Source organism: Trachypithecus francoisi, unplaced genomic scaffold (assembly GCF_009764315.1).
Source record: "Trachypithecus francoisi isolate TF-2019V2 unplaced genomic scaffold, Tfra_2.0 Lachesis_group13, whole genome shotgun sequence".
Classification (NCBI taxonomy): Eukaryota; Metazoa; Chordata; class Mammalia; order Primates; family Cercopithecidae; genus Trachypithecus; species Trachypithecus francoisi.
This window is the reverse complement of record NW_022681458.1, coordinates 124396793-124417072: the sequence shown is the minus strand read 5'-3', so window position 1 is coordinate 124417072 and position 20280 is coordinate 124396793. Positions and strand designations below refer to the sequence as shown.

At 34.7% G+C, this 20280-nt stretch overlaps 1 pseudogene; it reads right to left on the bottom strand.

Moving 5' to 3' along the window:
• Window positions 1-6019: 6019 nt before the first annotated feature.
• The window catches only part of LOC117094247, a 180220-nt pseudogene continuing 165959 nt past the window's right edge, over window positions 6020-20280 (bottom strand).

Sequence of the window (20280 nt, the reverse complement as noted above, 5' to 3'; positions counted from 1 at the left end):
ATCACTGCACTCTAGCCTGGGTGACAGAACAAAACTCCGTTTCAAAACAAACAAACAAAAACCTTTTTATTACAAAGCTTACCTAATTTAGTTTTGAAACAAAAAATGAACAAGTTGGTAACATAGTTGACAGACTTTGGAGAAATACTGAATTATTTTTCTTTAAGAATCAGTTTGGATAAGTGTAATTTCAAAAATTATAGTTTTGGTTTATTTATTTCTTTTGGATGACATCAGTTGATAACAACAAAATGCATTATGACTAAATTGCTTCCTTTTCGCAGCTGCTCATGGAACTTCCTTAGTCCTCTTTCCCTCTTCTTGAACAACAATGTATAAGTCAAGATAATATTGTTGACAATGTAAGGTAATTACACTTTTTTAATGGCTCTTTTCCATGTTTAGTGAATTGTAAGACTTTTACCAGTTTTTGCACCCGGCTCACAAAAGTCTGATCTCATGTCACAGACACTGGGGAGATGTTAAACAAAGATAGAAACATTATATGCATGATTTGCCTGCATTATAAAACTCGACTATTGGATTTTTAATTCAATTCAATGAACTCAAGCATTACATCCTTGTCATTTCATTAAAGTCTCAGAAAGTGACTGTGCTTTAAACTTGCAGTTTTATTTGCTGACTTTGATCAACAATTCACCCTCCTCTTTCTCTACATGCATCCCAGTTGCAGTTCTCCTTTCTTTCCTGGTAATCCCTAGATTTTGCTTCATAAATTTAAATTCTGTGTGATTTTTTAGTCCTGGAGATTACACTTTCATAAGGCCCGACTTATGAAAGAGCAGTTGTTCTTAAAAAAAAAAAAAAAACTCAATTCCCACCAAAAACAAAGAAAATATTAAGGAAAGAAAGAAGGAAAGAGGTGGAGAGAAGGCAGGAAGGAAGGAAAGAAGGAAGGAAAAAAGGAAAAGGAAGGAAGAAAGGAAAGAAGGAAGGAAAAAAGGAACAGGGACGAAGGAAGGAAGGAAGAGGAGAAGAAAGGAAGGAGGAAAGAAGAGAAGGAAGAAAGGAGGGAAGAAAGGAAAGAAAGAAGAAAGGGAGGGAAAAAAGAAAAAAAAGAAGATAAATGGAAAGAAAGAAGACAGGGAGGAATGCAGAAAAGAGAAAAAGAAGGAAGGAAGGAAAATACACTAATGATATTTGTCATGTTTTTATGTACATTTGGGCTATTTGCATTTGGAAACATGTATATTCAAGTCCTTGTCAATTATTATTTGTCCTTTTTATGTTGGGTTGTAAGAGTTCTTTATGTATTCTGGATACTAGAACTACCTTAGCCAGTTGGGCTGCTATAACAAAATACCATACATTGGTCAGCTTAAACGAGAAATATTTTTCTCACTTCCAGTATTGGAAGGTCCAAGATCAAAGTGCTGGCATATTTGGTATCCGGTGAGGGTTCCCTTTGATTACAGACAGCCACTTTCTTGCTCTACCCTTACATGATAAAGAGAGAGAGGGCTCTGATTTATTTCTTTTCTTATAAAGGTGCTGATCCCACCCACAGAGATTCACCCTCCTGACTTTATCTAAACCTAATTACCTCCCAAAGGTCCTACTTCCAAATACTATTGGGATCGGAAATTCGGACTTTAACATATGGAATTTGAGGGGACAAAAACATGCAGCAAGACCTTTATTAAACATATGATTAACAGATATTTTCTCTCATTTTTAGATTTTGTTACAAAAAAGTCTTGCAGAACTCACAGGCCCTCACTCCACTTTGGGGAGCTGCCTGAAGTTGACATGGATGCACTGCTCCAGAGTAAAGCCCACATTATGCACCCCACTACCCTTTGGGGAACAAAGCAGCTACATCATGGTATCATCTTGAAACCAGAGTCACTGTGAGATTGCTCCCTGCTCTGGGGGCCAGTTGCCATTGTGTCTCTTCATCCCTGAGTGCTCACCATTATTTCATCATGCTCACACAAGTGGCTGCAGTGCCATGACACTGACTTCTTGGAGCCTAAGCTCAGATAAATGTCTGTGACTGGTGCCTGAGCCCAGACAATTCTATGCCCACAGGAACAAGTGGTTCTTCACAGTGTTGAGGCCAACCCTGGGCTGACTGAACCACCATGAGCAAGCATCCCCCTCCTGAAAATCAGCCCAGTAACTCTATCTCTGGCAAGCCTGCCCCTCAGCCAGATGAACTGCCATGCATGTGCATCCCCAGCTGGAGAATTAGCCCAGTGGTCTGTACCAAGCCCACTCTAGAGACATCTGAACTGCTCTGCATGTATGCCTCCAGCTTGAGAACCAAACTGGCACCTTACACCCAGTAAGACTATGCCACTGACACAATTAACTCCTGTATTCTAGGCCAATGAGGCATTCACAGACATTGCTGTTGTGTATTATAGGTGAAGAAACTGCATGGAGACTACACTGCTACATTCACCAAAGCCAAAGTCAATGTGCCATACCCAACAGACACCCTAGGATTCATCTACAGAAAACACAAACAAACAAACAAACACCTCTTTGCCTACTACACAAAATCTGCTTCAGGCAGCTACCCAAAGTGGACTGAGGGTCTGTTTGGTCTGCAGGATTTTTTTGTAACAAAATCTAAAAAATGGGAGAAAATATTTGTTAATCATATATTTGATAAAGGTCTTGCTGAAGAGACAATTGTTGGGTAAGATATGAGCACCCAGATCAAGGATGCTCAAAGATCCATGAATACACACAACTCACAAAGGTCCTGATGTAAGCACATTATAATCAAACAGTCCAAAGTCAAAGACAAGGAGAGAATTCTTAAAGCAGCAAAAGTGCCAAATCACATATAAGAAAAGACTATAAGAATATTAGACTATCAGAATATTTTTAGGTTACAAGAATACTTATCAGCAGCTAATTCCCAGAATGATAATTCCTGTAATGAAAACACGTGAAAGTAAAAAACCCACTAGTAGAGCTAAACTTATAATCAAACAGGATACTTCAGTACCATAATCGTGCTGTGTAAAATTTTCAAACCTCTACCATAGAGGTTACGAGTCAGAATGGTCAAAAATAATTAGAACTACAATCAATTGCTAAGGAACACACTATATATAAAGATCTAAATTTAGAATAGCAAATATAAATTATGATGGCAGGATAAAAGTCTAAAATATTTTCATTTAACCAAAATTAAGTTATTATTAGATTACATAAGTCTATTATAACTACAGGTCTCTTTATGTCAGCCTGTAAATAACTACAAAGAAAGAAATGGCAACATATACAATGATGAGAAAGAGAAAGGAATAAAAGTTTAGCAACACAAAAAAATACCAGACCACAAAGCTAAACAATGATAAACAATTAGAGAGGAAGAAAAGACCAAAAGATCTATTTTTTAAAATCCCAGAAAACAATTAGCAAAATGGCAGAAGCAAGTCCTTACCTATCAACAATAACCTTAAATGTAAGTGGATTAAATTATCCAATCAAAAGATGTAAAGTGGCTGGATGGGTAAAAAAAAACAAGCGCCCCCTGAAAAAAATGAAACCCGATTATATGCTGCCTACATATACAAGAAGTACATGTAGTACATTCTTTGTACAAGAGAATCACTTCACTGGTAAGCACTGCACAGACTGAAAGTGAAGAGATGGAAAAGGCATTCCATGCAAACAAAGACCAAAAGTGAGCAGCAGTAGCTAGATTTATATGAAATACAATAGACTTTGGGTCAAAAACTGTAAAATGAGACAAAGAAACTCACTGCATAAAGATAAGTGAATTTATTCAGCAAGATAATATATATAACATTTGTAAATAGATATCCATACAACACCAGAACAGCCAAATATATGGAGCAAATGTCATTAGATTTAAAGGGAGTGATAAACCTCAATATAATGATAATTGGGGACTTCAACACCCCATTTTCAACAATGGACAGATTACCTAGCCAGGAAATCAACAAAGAAACATCAAACTTAAACTGCCCTCTACACCAAATGGGCCTAATTGACATTTACAGAATACTCTATCCAACAGCTATAGAATACACATTCTTCTCAACTAACATAGTACATTGTCCAGGATAGATTATATACTAAGCCAAAAAAGAGTCTTACAGAGTCAAGGAGATAGAGATTACATCAAGTATTTTCTGACCTCAATGGTATAAAATTAGAAATCAATAACAGAAGAAACTTCATAAGTTTTACAATACATAGAAATGAAACAACATTCTGCTGAAAACCCATGGTTCAATAAAGAAATTAAAAGAGAAATTCAAAAGTTTCTTGAGACAAACACAGATGAAAATACAATATACCAACCAAACCTACAGAGTATAGAAAACAAATTGTAAGAGGAAAGGTATAGCAATAAACACCTATATCAAAAAAGAAAGATTGCAAATAAAAAAATTAGCATCATTACTCAAGGAACTACAAAAACAAGAGCAGATTAAATACAAAATTAATAAAAGAAAAGAAACTGTAAAGATCAGAGAACAAATAAATGAAATAGAGACTAAAAAGCAGTACAAAATATTAACAATAGTTTAAAAAATAAGCAAAACAGAAAAACCTTTAGTTAGATTATGAAAAAAAGAGCAATAACTCAAATGAAAATCAAGGAAGAAAAAGGCGATATTAAAACTCTTATCACAGAAATACAAAAAAATCATAATAGAATATTAAGAACAATTACTGTCTGAAAAATTAGAAAACCTAGAAGAAATGGATAAATTTCTGGACACATACAACCTAGTATGATGGACTTATGAAAAAACAGAAAATGCAAATCTGAAGAAACCACTAAGTACAACATTACCCTGCTATCAAAATTAGACAAGGATACAAGAAGAAAAGAAAACATAAATTCAAAAATGATCAAAATACATACGAGTAAAATGAATCCAACAACACATTAAAAAGATCATTCGCTTATTATCAAGTGAGATTTATTCCAGAAATGTAAGGTCGGCTTAACATATGCAAATTAATAAATGTGATACATCACATTAACAGAATGAAGGATAAAAACTTATGGTCATGTCAATAGAAGCAGAGAAAGCACTTTTCAAAGTTCAACATTCCTTCATAACAAAAACTCTCAACAAATTAGGTATAGAAACTACGTACCTCAACACAATAAAGATCATATATGAGAAACCCTCAAGTAACGTTACATGAAATGGTAAAAAGTTGTAAACCTTTCCTCTAAGGTCTGAAACAAGACAAGGATGCCCACTTTCATCAGCTCCATTCAACACAATACCAGAAGTCATAGACAGAAAAATTAGGCCAGAGCAAGAAATAAAGGGCATTCAAACTGGAAAGGAAAAAGTCAAATTATTCTCTCTCTGTTATTTTTTTTTTTTTTGCACGTGATATAATCTTATATTTAGAAACACCTAAAGACTACAAAAATTTCTTAGCTAACAAACTTATTCAGTAAAATTGCAGGATACAAATCAACATGCAAAATCAGTAGAATTTTTATAAACTAACAGTGATCAATCTATAAAAAAATGAAAAAAAATCCAATAGTTACAAAAGAAAAAAGACACCTAGAAATAAATTTAATGAAGGAAGTGAAAGACCTCTACATGACAACTATAGAATATTGATGAAAGAAAGTGAAGAGGAAACACACAGTAAAAAATTCCTTGTTTATGAATTAGAAGTATTAATATTATTAAAATGTCCATACCAGCCAAAGTGATTTATATGTTCAATACAATGTCTATCAACTACTAATGACATTCCTCACAGAAATATATTTGTAAAATCTTAAAATGCATATGGAACTAAAAAAGACCCTGAATAATCAAAATAATCTTGTGTTTCTTTTTGAAAGACAAACATACAAAAACAAAGCTAGGAGCATTGCACTACCTGATTTCTAAATATACTACAAAGCTATGGTAACCAAACAGCATGGTATCGACATAGAAACAGACTCACAGATCAACAGAACAAAATAGAGAGCCCAGAAATAAATCCACACATCTACTACCAACTGACTTTTATTTTTCAAATTGTAAATGTATTTTATTTAGTAAGCAACAATCAAAATAGCCTTTCAGTACTGCTTTTTTCGAATATTAAATGGGATATTAACAAAATGTGTCCACTTTTATGAATTATTATATAACTTTAGAATCTGCAAAGACTCTGACTAAAGAAACAAAAATAATTGCATAGCTGAGACTGAAGATTACAGTGCTACAAATGATGCCAAGTCTTACATTTAACCAAATAGGTCTTCAGAGGTCCCTTAATTTTGAGCATTAGGAACAACAGAGAAATGTATACTGAAAGTATCACTAATAAATTTTTTGTTGCTTCACTTAAACACAACAGTATTCAACATATCTGCTAAACAATATTTGAAGTCATGACTAAATCCACTTGTTCCTCCAAGTGACATTAGTGTTCTGATAGCCAACATTCTTTATTGCCGGCTGTTTAGGTGTTATCTCATCTTCTTCATCTACAGCCTTTTTGTAATTCTTGGCTAATTCCAGCATCTATTTAAATACTAAATCATTGTATTTACAATATTCATGTAATCCTGAAGTATCAAATCTTCCATTCAACTCCTTATGCAAATTTAGCAACATCTTCTATTCTAGTTTATTTTTCAGATAGTTAATAGTAATAGAGTAATAATGTCTGTTTCATCCATTAATTAATGCCTGGATAGATGGCTTGTTTAAGTGACTCATATTTGAAGTTGTTAGTCTTGGTTCATGTACCATCATATTAGCATTGATCAACCTGAAGGCATCACTAACAATCTTCCCTTTTACACTCTGAATGGAATCCACAACCACCTGTTAAAGCTCCCCCTGATAAGGCTTCAAAACTCTGCTGAGTACTGATATCCACCCTGGAAACTCCAGCAACCAAGCCAGGTGACTGTGATGCCAACCAGTAACCATCTCAAGCTTTCCTGTCTGATTCAATACATGCACCATTTTAGCTTGGAACATTAGATCAAATGCCTCCACACTGACATCTGTGGCATAGCAAACATGTCAATCACTCTGATGGTATAATAATCAACAAATTTTCCAAGCTTCAGACCCATAACTTCCACTGGAACTCCAGCATCGCCTTGCTTTAACATTTGTAACAGTGCCAGGGAAGAAATATAGACTTGTTCTGCTGTTTCCACTACAGGAGCATCTGTAGCTGGCCATGACCCAGTCTAGGCATATCTTCTCCAAGTCTAAGAAGTCTGTCTACATTTCTGGTCAGTAACTACAATTCTTAAGGCATTCAGCTTCAATTTCTTGTTTGACAAATTTCTTCTTAACGAAAATTCTTGCTATTTCTGGCAGGTGTAATTTTCCTGTGTGATGTGACTCTCCGGAAGGCCAACAGGGGCGCAAGGCCACAGTGCAGACCTTTGTCTTGCCTCTGCGGTAAAGCAAAGACAGAGGCAGCAGCTGCAGCGGCTCAGACTTAACCTGGCTCTTACTCCACAAACCAAAGATGAATCAGCCCAATTCCATTCAAAAGAGTTGCCTGGGTCTCCTTGATTTCTTATATATCATATCAATAAATATCATATAAGCAAGTCAACGTGTCTACTCAGAATACTCTCTGTCTACATTCTAGCTTTTCACTGGACTCTGGGCAGATTATTTAGATTATCTTTAATGGTTTAATATTTTAAGTAAAATATTTTAAATTATATTTTTATTCAGAATTTTTATTGTTTTTCACTAAAAGGTTTTGTACAAATAACCTGACATGACTTACAACTAGAAACTGCTTTAAAAGTAATACTATGACAGAATTTATTATATTTGCATCTTAATATCAAAAGGTAATTTCAAATGGAAACTTTCAGATCTTACTTATTCTTTCTTATATGGGCATAATAATATATTATTTGGATTATTACTGTATATTTAATTGGTGGAGTATTAATGGGTAAACGCCAAACTATTTGGAAAGCTTTAGCAATCCAAGTAATTTAAGTAAACAGAAAAAAAAAAAACTTGTAGAATATATAGAACCTTAATTAGAAAATTACATATTAGCATTATGATAAAGGTGTACCACAACAGCCAGCCCCCCACAAAAAAAATCACAGGTAATTTTAAATTTAACAGAAATGTTTAAAAGGGAACTTATATAACCAGTAAATATTTTCATTACATAGTCAGAAATTTCAAACAACATTTTACAATTTCTTTAGAGGAACTTTTCTATAATCGTTAAATATCCTTTTTACATACTCAAAATAATTTCCCTGAACGTACGGAAATTTTGTTTTTGATGGCCACAAAGCTAGCAGGAATCACAAGTCAAACACTCTTAGTCAGTAGAACATCCTTCTCACATTAGGCTGAAGGCACAAAGGAACTGTAATGTATGAGTAAAGATAAACCAGACCTAAAATTTCCATCCACCACATCACAAGAAGCAGGAAGAATAAATACTGTGGCCCAGAATTGCATAGCCATCCTGAGGTGCTATAGCTAAAACCTGATCATATGTCTAAAACTAAAGGACATAAAACAAATAAGCAACAACAAAAATTACAAAAAATCCACAGGATGTAAATTTAGTTTAAGAAATTAGCTTGACTATTTCTCCAAGGACCAGGAAATTATGTTACCAAATAAATTTGAAAAAAGAATCAAATATGTGCTCTAAAAAATGCAATAGCCAATATTAAAAACATAATGTATGGGTTTACTAGTAGATAAAGAACACTTAAGAAAGAATCTGTGACGATACATCAAAACAATCTTCCAGAATTCAGAAAAGGCAATGGAAAGATGAGAGAAAAAACATGGAGAAAGTGATTAAATGATTGGAGGAGACAGAGACTGGGTCGGAAGCAATACTGAAAATACATGATGAAAATGAGGTGCATCTAACAGGGGAGACAGCAGAACAATAATGACAAAGAAAATCTTAATAGGAGCTGGAGATAAAAAGACACATTCACTTTAATGTAATGATAGAATAGCAATATTAATAGAAGCTGGAAAATAATAGAAAAATATTTTTATTATCTTATGAGTACTTCCCGTGTAGAATTTTATACCCGGGGAAAAGAATCTTTTGAGAAACAAGTTAAAGACAATTTCTAGCCAACAAAACTGAAGAATTTGATAACAAAATAACTTTATTAAAAGAAAATTTCAAGAAAGCACTTTCAGAGGAAGGAATGCAATCCCAAGTAGAAGATATACTATACAGAAAGAATGATTCAAGAAAAGGCTAAATCTATGATTAAAACTTAACATTCATCACGGGTATTGCCCGAAGTTTTCTTTTTTGTTATGCCCTTTCTTGGTTTAGGTATCAGGATGATACTGACTCCACAGAATGAGTTAGGGAGAATTCTCTCCTTCTCAATCCTTTAGAATAGTTTCAGTAGGGTTGATACCAATTATTCTTTCAATTTCTGGTAGAATTTGGTAGCAAATCCACCTGGCCCTGGGCTTTTTGTGTTGGCAGTTTTTAAAAAAAAAAAACTACTGATTCAATCTTCTTGCTTGTTATGCTGTATTTAGGATTTTTGTTTCTTCCTGATTCAAGAAAGGACGGTTGTATGAAATTTGTCCATTTCCTGGCCAGGTGCGGTGGCTCACGCCTGTAATCCCAGCACTTTGGGAGGCCAAGGCAGGTGGATCACAAGGTCAGGAGATTGAGACCATCCTAGCTAACATGGTGAAACGCTGTCTCTACTAAAAGTACAAAAAAAATTAGCTGGGCGTGGTGGCGGGCACCTGTGATCGCAGCTACTCGGGAGGCTGAGGCAGGAGAATCACTTGAACCCAGGAGGTAGAGCTTGCAGTGAGCCGAGATCGTGCCACTGCACTCCAGCCTGGGCTACAGAGTGAGACTCCATCTCCAAAAAACAAACAAACAAAAACGAAAAAAGATTTACGAATTCATAGATTACAGGACTCAATATGGCGATTGTCAGCTCTCCTAAAATTTATTTATAGATTCAGTGTAATTACAATAACTTGTCAAGTTAGGTTTATGTCAAAGTGCAAAGGGACACAACCCAGACACATCTGAAGACGTAAACAGGCTATGTGCTATCCTAGATTACAAGAATTGTGTTAAAACTATAGCATTTGAGATGATTTGCCATTGGTTCAGATATTTAAAAAAATACTAATGGCACAAGAAAGGAGCTTACATGGAACCACATACTTAATGAGAACTTTGCCAATGAGATATATGGCACCGGCAGTTACTAAGAAAAGGATAGAGAAGCTTTTCTATTAATATTGATGAGATATTTGTCTATGCTTATTTGTCTGTTAAATAGGATCTGAAGTTCATATCAATACACAAAACTCAAGTCCAGGTAGACTGTACAGGTAAGGTGAAAGAAAAGCTGTAAAATAAAAAGAGAATAGAGGAGAATATCTTCATCACTATTACACAGGGAACAACTTCTTTAAAGAAAAATAAAAGCAGTAAGTTATCACAAGTTATAATAAATTCAGTCACATCAAAACTAAAAAGTTCTATTAATCAAAGAACATCCTAAACAGAGTAAAAAGTAGTCAATTCACAATATTCTACATAAGTATATAAATATATATGTATGGGTATATATTGATATAATGACAGACTAGAATTCATTATCTAAAGAATACAAAGAAATCAATAAGAATAAGACAGATATTTTAATAGAGAAAGTGGGGAAGGGACACGTACAGCATTTCAAAAGCAAGAGGTAAAAATGGCCAAAGGCTGTATAGAAAGGAGGCCAAACACAGTAAATGAGGAATTATGTAGAAAGGAACATGGTTAGAATTCTAGGAGACTGAATTTTATTTTAGAGAATCTGTAGAAAATAAACTTCTGCATAAGAAATTAGGCACAATTTCAAAAAGATGATAAATGTCATAAATTATATTCAAATCCAGAAAAAAAAATGTACGATATGTTTAGGATTTTTGTCCCCGCTCAAATCTCAATTTGAATTTGTTGAAGGAGGGACCTGGTCAGGGGTGACTGGATCATGGGAGCGGTTTCCTCCATGCTATTCTCATGACAGTGAGTGAGTTCTTGCGATCTGAGGGTTTTATAAGGCAGTTTCCCCTGCTCTTGCTCACTCTCTCACCTGCTGCCATGTAAGAAGTACCTTTCCCTTCTGCCATGCTTGTCAGTTTCCTGAGGCCTACCCACCCATGTGGAACTGTGAGTCAATTAAACCTCTTTCCTTTATAAATTATCCAGTCTTGTACCAATACAATGTGTGTCTGTGTGTGTGTGTGTGAACTAACTGCCTGACACACAAATTGTATACTATTTTTTGTACATGTTTTGGCTACCTGCTTTTGATAGACTCCTCATATGACATGGATTTTGAAATATTTTTCTGTAGGTTATAAAGATGATTCTATGTTTTCTGTGGCATTATTGATAACCCTTTTAGTTGATAGTTTGAAACTGTTTCTTTCAGTTTCATAATTGTCATTGATAATATTATGTCCTAATTGAGAGATCTCTGTTAAGTTTGCTTGATATATCAGCTGTAAGACTTAAGGACAACTTAAATGTGCTTGCTGAGGAACATTTTCTTCTACCAGTTGTTCATTGATGCCCTCAGGGTAGCACACTATAAAATATTTTCTAATGTCAATATTCCAAGTCAAATTAGCGAGATAGTTATTTTTTCTCAATGTTTATATGATTCAATATTTTTAATTATTTAATCAAGTAACCAAAAGACTTCTTTACTACTTCTACTGAGAATTCAACTCTTTTATTTATTTGAATGTACTTGTTAAAGATGGTCTCAAAGCTATCGCTTAATGAGTCATCACTTTTCATATAATCTGAACAAAAATTGCTGTTACAATGTGCTTTTGATATCAGAAAAATATATACATAGTGATTTAAACACTCATATTCATTATTTTATTGTTTTGTTTATATTCAACATTCTATTATTTCTGTTTTTAATCTTCAGTTAACTTATTTTTCTGAAATTATTCTTTATACATTTTAAAACACATGTTTTAAAGTGTCAGCTGTTTAGTACATGCACATGGTAAAACCTTTGACTCAGTGTCCTCATGATAACTCAGCATCTACATGATGTGGTATGGGGTAAATCAGTACAAAACATTCCTGGAAGTCATTCCTTACACATAGACTGCTAGCAATCATCTAATCCATACATAACAGTGATGGTCATCAGCATGAGGCATTTCCATTGAGCTTGGAAACTCAAACTTCATTAGCTTTAAAGAATATCTGCCCCAAAGGAAGTAAAATAAAACCACAATAAAATACACCAAATTTGTAATAATTAAATTTTCGTAGCAAAGGAAATTCTCATACACTATTGGGAATGCAAGCTACTAAAAAAAAAAAAAAAATAGAGAATGAAATTTGATTGCTTAGTGATCTTGAAGATAATCTCTTGACTTATCGAGACAGCCAGGTGGGAAGGGCTCCCAGGCAGAGCCTTCGAATGACCTGCGCATTGAGAAGAGTGCACACTGGGGTGGGTCACAGAAGTTCGCTCTGGTCTCAGCCGGGAGGAACCTGGCCCCTTCTCTTCCTGGGTGGAACCTGGAATTCAATCTGAGGCCGGAAGCCCACGGGCAGGAAGCACACTCTGTTGCTTCGCTTAGAGTCTCTGTTTTCCCTTTTCTTCTTTTCCACCCAATAAAACCCTGCCCTAGATCACCCTTCAAATCGTCTGCTAGCTTACTTTTTGGTGGACCTGTGACAAGGACCCTGTCTTTAGCTGAACTAAGGAAAAGTCCCGCAACGCTGTGACACAGCAATTCCAACTTTTAAGCCTCAAGATAACGAAACATATGGCCACCAAAATACTCATATGATAATGTTTTTGGAAACACTGCTTGTAAAATCAACACAAAAAGTCATATATATCATCTGCCAAATGTCTATCCACACTGAATAAATAAATTGTGAAAGAGTACATAGAGGAAAATAGTGAACTAATGCTATATACGACAGCATGGATAAGGCCCACAAACTAATGTTGAGCAAAAGGAGCAAGTTGAAATTGCGTATACATAGTGATTCCATTTAAGCACATTTCAAAAGCAAGCAAAACTAACTTGTATTGGTTAGGAATGCATTTATAGAAATAAACATGAAGCAAACAAAAAATTTAGTACCACATTTTATTTCAGGACTGTAATTTCCTCAGTTGGATTTGAGGGAGGGGTTTATGATTAGATAAAGGCATATTGGGTGAGGAGATTCTAGGGTTCTGGCAGTGTTCTATTTCTTTATCTAGATGTAAATTGGTGTTTGCTTTATGGATATCTGTTTAAATGTACATATATATTTTATGTACTTTTCGGTAAGTATATTTCACATTAAAAGTAAGGTAAAAATACACTCTGGATATATGCTGATCCTATCAACTGCTTTCCTGACCTTGTCCATCTATTTTTCATCTCACCAGCCCTTTAATAGGAACCTAAAAATTCATATACTCAAATTTCAAATTCTGTTTCTCTCTATATGCTGTCCTTCCCCTAGCCTGCCCTATCTCAGTCAAAGACAGTAATAATTCAGATCTCTGGCTCAAGTATACAGAATCATCTGTGATTATTCTCTTTTATTCATAGGCCACTTTCAATGTGTAAGAAAATCCTTTTGGCTTTACCTTAAAAATCTATTCTGAATCTGACCACCATCTGTCATCTTACAACTTCCGTAAGTCACTCTCACTTAGCCTTTTGTGATAGCATTCTTTCCAGAGAGTGGAAACTGCATTTATATTTCTTCATTCACTTCTTTAAATATTCCTTAACCTTCTTGATCTCCTTCATACTTCCTTCTCTTGAAGACACCACATCTCCTTTAGCCCCTGCAAAACTTCACTGTTCTCTCTCTCTTACGTCTTCTACCACTGGACTAGTGAAAAAGGAGGTACCCTTCTTAATATTTACACTGAATCTAACTCACTCTAGCTCCTTCTTAAAACAAACAAACAAACAAACAAAAAACAGAAACAAAACAAAAAAACACTCGGTTTTGAAATGACAGGCGACTCTGCCAGTGAGTAATCCACATTTATTTAAATATCGAGGTTCATTAAGATTCTAACACCTGGGTGGCTGGGACTTTCTCCAACTAATACTGTGCAGATTCTTGGTGGTTTCACTGTTCTTCATACCCCCGCCCCACCTTATTTCCCCCACTTCTCTTCTTAACAATTTAAATCTTACGGTCAGCTATCACAGTCTATTTCCTACAACATTAGCTCCTGTCTAGTCTTCATCCATTCACAGAATTTTAATTCTGGTTAAATATCTCAAATCTTAGTGTTCCACATGATCATGTGAATGAATCTGAAGAAAAACTCACAGTGATTCTAAATGATTTTATCTTAAGCTCAAGCTCATGCTAACTACCATCAAGTCGTCTCTTCATTCTGACTCCATTGTCCTGATCTACTATAGTTTCCACCCTTTCAGATGATTATTAATTTTTGCTTTCTTTTCAGTCCCCCAGAACTTCCTCTGAGTATCTTCACTATCAATCATTGACCTTATTCCTTATTTCAGTGAGAAAATAACAGCAATACGAAGGTAACCATGATACCTCTTCCATACATATAGCCACTAATATGAACCTGAATCTATAAAATCTATATTCCCTTCTGTTCCTATGGATGAATTGTCCTTGCTCCCAATTAAGTACTTTTTTTCACATATTACTTGAAAACTTCAATATCCACTTTTGTAAAGTATCTTTTTAAGTATATTGACCGTATTTCATTACATTTTTTTCTTGATGTATAGAGATGTTTTATACCTTATGTATATAAAATTTGTCTTTTTAGTCTTTCTGACGTATGCATTGAACTTCACGGTCTTTTTGAATAGACAAGATTTCTTAAATTTGATGTAAAAGTAATATCTAGATTCTCGTAAGTTATGATCCATACTTTTTGTATCCTATTTTAGAAACTCTTATTGTTTTGCCTTTTATAGGTAGTTCTACAATCCACCTCAAATTAAATTTGGTGAATGTGTGAGGTCAGTCTAAGTCTTATATTTCCCCTATACAATACCTGGTTGCCTCAGTATCTTTTTTCTTTTCCTTTCTTTTCTCTCTCTTTCTCTCCTTTGACTGCTATTTTTACTGTTCTGCAAAGGCATCTACATCGTCATGTGTCTACTTAAGTATAGGTCTGTTTCTAGTCTCTTTATTCTGTTTCATTGGCCTAGTTGTCTAACTTGTGCCAATGCCATTTTGTCTTAATTAGTGTAGCCTTATGATAAATCTTTATATTTGATAGAACAAATTCTTCCTACTCAATCTTATTCATGAATGTCTTGGCTATTCTCAGAACTTTACACTCCCTATTGTTCTAGATCCACTCTCTACCTTTGATCATGCTGCTGTTTGTCTTGAGAAACTGATTTCTATGGAATACAAAAACTCCCGTGCTGTTTAACTTCCGGTTGGGTCTAACCACTTGGAGGGAAAGCAGAGTAGAATGCATCAGAGCAGAACATAGGTAGTAATTGAGATTTGGGTCCTTTTTTCCCATGTTTAGTGATTTGGCTGCTGCACCCTGCTTATGGCCTCACTTCCAACAGACAACTCTCTTATATAATTGCCCTCTCAGGCATTCAGTAAGTTTCTTCCCTTTGCCCTTTCAGGAAAGCGTATTGGAGATGTAACCACAGCAACAACATATAATACAAAAGTCATAGCCTCAGCTTTATATTTGGTACTAGAAACACATAACTAAATTAATTAACATTTAAGTGTAATCAAGTTTTGCCCTTCAGGATAGTCAATCCATTCAAAATTGACTATCTTCATCCATTTATTCATTGAAGGCTGTCTGCTTTTTCCTTATGATTCATGCTTTCTGTGTTCTTGTTTAAAAGAATTTTATTGTTTTGCTTTTTCTACCTAAAATTGATTTGGGGAATGATACGAGGTAGGAATCAATTTTTATTTGTTTTATATTATACCTAATGGTTCCAACACCATTTAGTGAAAAGATTGTCCTTTTTTTCTGCTCTTAATTCCGTATGTCTCATACCTTGTTTACACATGCCTATATTTATTACCCTACATGAAACAGAAAATCATAGAGGAATTTTGGTTATTTATAAATAGGTGATGTGAAGTTTCAGGACAAACTGAAAGATATAGAAGCAGGACTTATATGTGCAAAGAGGCAAAAAAAATTAAATTAAGGAATTGTAAGTATATCCATAACATAGGTGTCTGGTGCCAATTATGTCAAAATCAGGTTGAAGGAGAAAAGAATGTGGGGGATTTCATTTTCAGGTTCCTGATCAAATCAATCTATACTTTACAGTATGACACACTGGGTTTCTTTTTTGATCTCATAAACCCACGTGTATGTATGTGAATATGTGCATTTATTGTTTTTACCCTCTTTTTTATTACCATTTTATTTTCATTTGCACTGATATGTTTAGGTCTTACTTGAAATTTTATTGTAAAGTCCATTGTTGGACAATGGTATAGGTCAATCAATAATGTAAAAATAATTTTTTAAAGTATTCAGATTTTATTCCAAAGTTTCTAGATTCTTGAGAATTATTCTACAGTGAAAAAAACTGCAGTCTGTAGGAAATAAATCAACATTTCAACCACTGAGAGTTAGTTTCAAGGTAAAACAGCTTAGCAGTGTAATCATCTGTCTACCCAATGTCTACAATGTAATGGGCTGGCTGTTGTGTTTACATGGTTATTCCTGAAATGTTAAATTTGATTAAAATGAATTCTCCCTCTGGGTGCCCTTGCTTGCCATAAAACAGGTACACTGACAATTATTAGAAAGTCAAATTCTATAAATAAATTTAGAGTTACTTAAAAAAATACTGGACACAGTGAACATTTTATTTTTCCATACGTTTTTTGCTGGTGGCATATCTACTTATGTGAAAAGATCCATGTTTCTCTAAACCAGGCAAACATTTCATATCTAATCCTTTAAGACTCCCTTTATATAAACAAATGTTCTTAGGCACTTAACAAATAAAGAATATAGATCTTTGCAGAAACCATAAGAACATTTAGATGTTGAAAAGTTAATACTTCCAAGCTCAGCAAGGAACTAGAGCCCAAGAATATCAAAGTGGAACCATTCTATTTTTCTTACTCTGTGTGTGTGTGTGTGTGTATGTGTGTGTGTGTGTGTGTGTGTGACATAGTGGCTCCCTTAGAAATGTATTCAACGCTATAAAACAGAAATATTTAACAAAAAATCATGATTAATTAAAAAATAATCTGCCACTTAATTTCACTGAAACATTGTTGAAACTGAATTGACTTTTCTGCAGGGTAAAACTTGATAATTCTTAAAATTATTGTAGCTGTTGAGGCTATAAACACATTGCCAATCCTTGACTACAAAGGAGCTATAAAGTTTACTTTCCAAAATTAGATATGTGTGTATTGTATTTTTCCAATAATCTTGTCTAGACCTTCCAAATTCTGTGCTTTCATTAACAAGGTGAGGATCAGGTGGGAAGATCCATCAATCTCTAGATGTTTTAGTTACTTCAGTTTAACATTACCTTTTCAAAGCTTCCAGCACTGCAGTCGAAGACTTCTTTTTTCCTAGAAAAAAACAAAGTGACCTTGTGAAAATAGCATAAACTCTGAATGAGATAAATACAATTTCTGCATATTATAACTTTACATATGACCTTAGCAAGTCACTGAATATTTCTGTGTCATAGTATGATCATGTGTGAAAGAGAGATTATAATACTGAGTTTATAATATTAAACATATGTATAATACTAATATTTGAGCATTCTACCCAATATATAATATCAATATTTTTGCTTAACTGATGAGTGTCAACTGTAGTACATTATGCCCAAGGACCCAGGAAATAGGTTTGCACTGGCACAGGATGCATTGATAAGAAGAGAATAAAAACTTGTTTACTAGATTGTCAGAAACGTGAACCACATGTAACACCTAACTGTTAAGCAGCTGCCTGTCCAAGTTCTATATGCAAGAAAGGGAACGAATGTGCCACTAAAACCAATCCAAACTTTCATTTATTCATTGTTTACACATTGAACAAATGTATGACAGTTTCTTTTTTTTTTTTTTTTTTTTTTTTTTTGAGGCGGAGTCTCGCTCTGTCACCGGGACTGGAGTGCAGTGGCCAGATCTCAGCTCACTGCAAGCTCCGCCTCCCGGGTTCACGCCATTCTCCTGCCTCAGCCTCCCGAGTAGCTGAGACTACAGGCGCCCGCCACCTCGCCCGGCTAGTTTTTGTATTTTTAGTAGAGACGGGGTTTCACCGTGTTAGCCAGGATGGTCTCGATCTCCTGACCTCGTGATCCGCCCGTCTCGGCCTCCCAAAGTGCTGGGATTACAGGCTTGAGCCACCGCGCCCGGCCGACAGTTTCTTAAGATTCAGGTCTTGGCAACAGTGAATAAGGCAGAATTCAGATAGTCCTCATCATGGGGGTGACACAGAGAAATACTTTATCCATTTATTATCCATAAAATTATATATGATGCCCAATGGTGGATATGCCTCTGTCCATTAATTAAACTTGGTAATGTAATTTTGAGATAATTATTTTAGATTATTAATCCTGAATCTTATTATATAGAAGTTTTGAGATTTTTTAATCTCAAAGATTTATATCTGAGCTATTTGACTTTTAAAATATTTTTGGTTTTGTTTTTTGGCCATCAAAAAGTCAATAATAACTACATATGTTACTAGAAGAGGCCCAGAAAACTCATCCTCAATGCAAATCTGGGCATGCTATTGAGCACATGAGCACATATGCCCTGTAGAAACCAAACATTAACAAGCACAGGTGTGCTTTTCTTTTAACTATAGAGAAGTAATGACAAGGCAGTCATTTTATAAACCCATTGTAAGCTTTGGAAACCTGAAGGGGACTAAGATGAATTTTTTGCTAATCTGTTAAAAACAAGGGGGTCTCCCCAACTCACACATGCACTCTTCTCAGACACTGATGTCAGAAAATATACCTCCGTATGTTTAAAATATATTGCAGGCTTCATTTGTACAATGTAAGAAAAGAGCCTGCCCATTTGTTTCTGAGCAGTTGACACAAACATTGCTCTTGTATTGCAATAGTTGCCCGTATTTTCAGATATTTTAGCTGGGAAGTTTCACAAGTACCATAATAATGATCTTAACTACTAGTTAATAACTCATTAATGTCTCTTTTGCTCATTTTCCACTCAAATTAGATACTATTAGGCTTACTTAAGGTTGAGGTAATTAACCTAAAGCTGTCACTTCAATTTTATTATAATTATCCTGTAAATAGGATAATTATATGTCCTAGCTTCCTTGGGACAGTTCAGTTTTGCTCTTGTCCAGGTATTTTAACTGGTTTAGTATTTGTTTCATCATCTTTCACTCTTGAAAGCTCCATGTCTTAAACCATATAGGCCATATTTGGATCATATGATCACCTTATGACAATGAAGCATAATTCGCACTACAAATTCTTGGACCTCAGATATTAATTAAATCATGTAACAGAATGCGTTATCTAACTGACATCTTAAAATAAGGGTTCTGTAGGTCAGAGTATGCATAAACTTGAATTTCCAGGGCAAAAGAGATTGACTTTCCCTAGAGGAAATGCTGCAGGGTTATATGAATTGAACAGCAAGACATAATCTTATAAAGAAGATTAGAAATTAAGTCTCCTGACTTTGCAATAACAAGTTGCATAACCTTTACTTCTCAGAGCTTTGTTCTTTCATTTGTAAAATGTAAAATCCCAATTACTGAATGGGCTACTTTAAAACATCATTTGTTTTAATCCTCAAAACAGCCTATCACGCCAAATGCTAGTATCCCCACTTTACAGATCAAGAAACAGGCTTACACAACTCTTCCTACAGTGACACATCTAATACATGGCAGGGCCAGTTTTCAAACCCAGTTCTTCCTGATTACTAAGTCCATATTCTCTCCACAATATATCAGTTCCCATTCAAAACTGAAAATGCATTATACTAAAACTTGTCTTTATCATGAATGTGATGCCAGTTACTGATCTATGTTCTTTGGAGGATACACTCATGACTGTGTCAGTGATGTTGCCTGTCCGCTCACTAGTTAGGGATGTAAGATGTAAGCAAATAAACAGGAAATAAGGGAGCGACAGGACAGCTTTACAAATACAAAGGGTGAAATGCCAAAAAAAAAAAAAAAAAGAAGCCTACCTTCAGAAGTCCAATATGAAATTCACATTTAAGAAATATCTTTATGTGATTTTTGATTGGTTTTTGTTT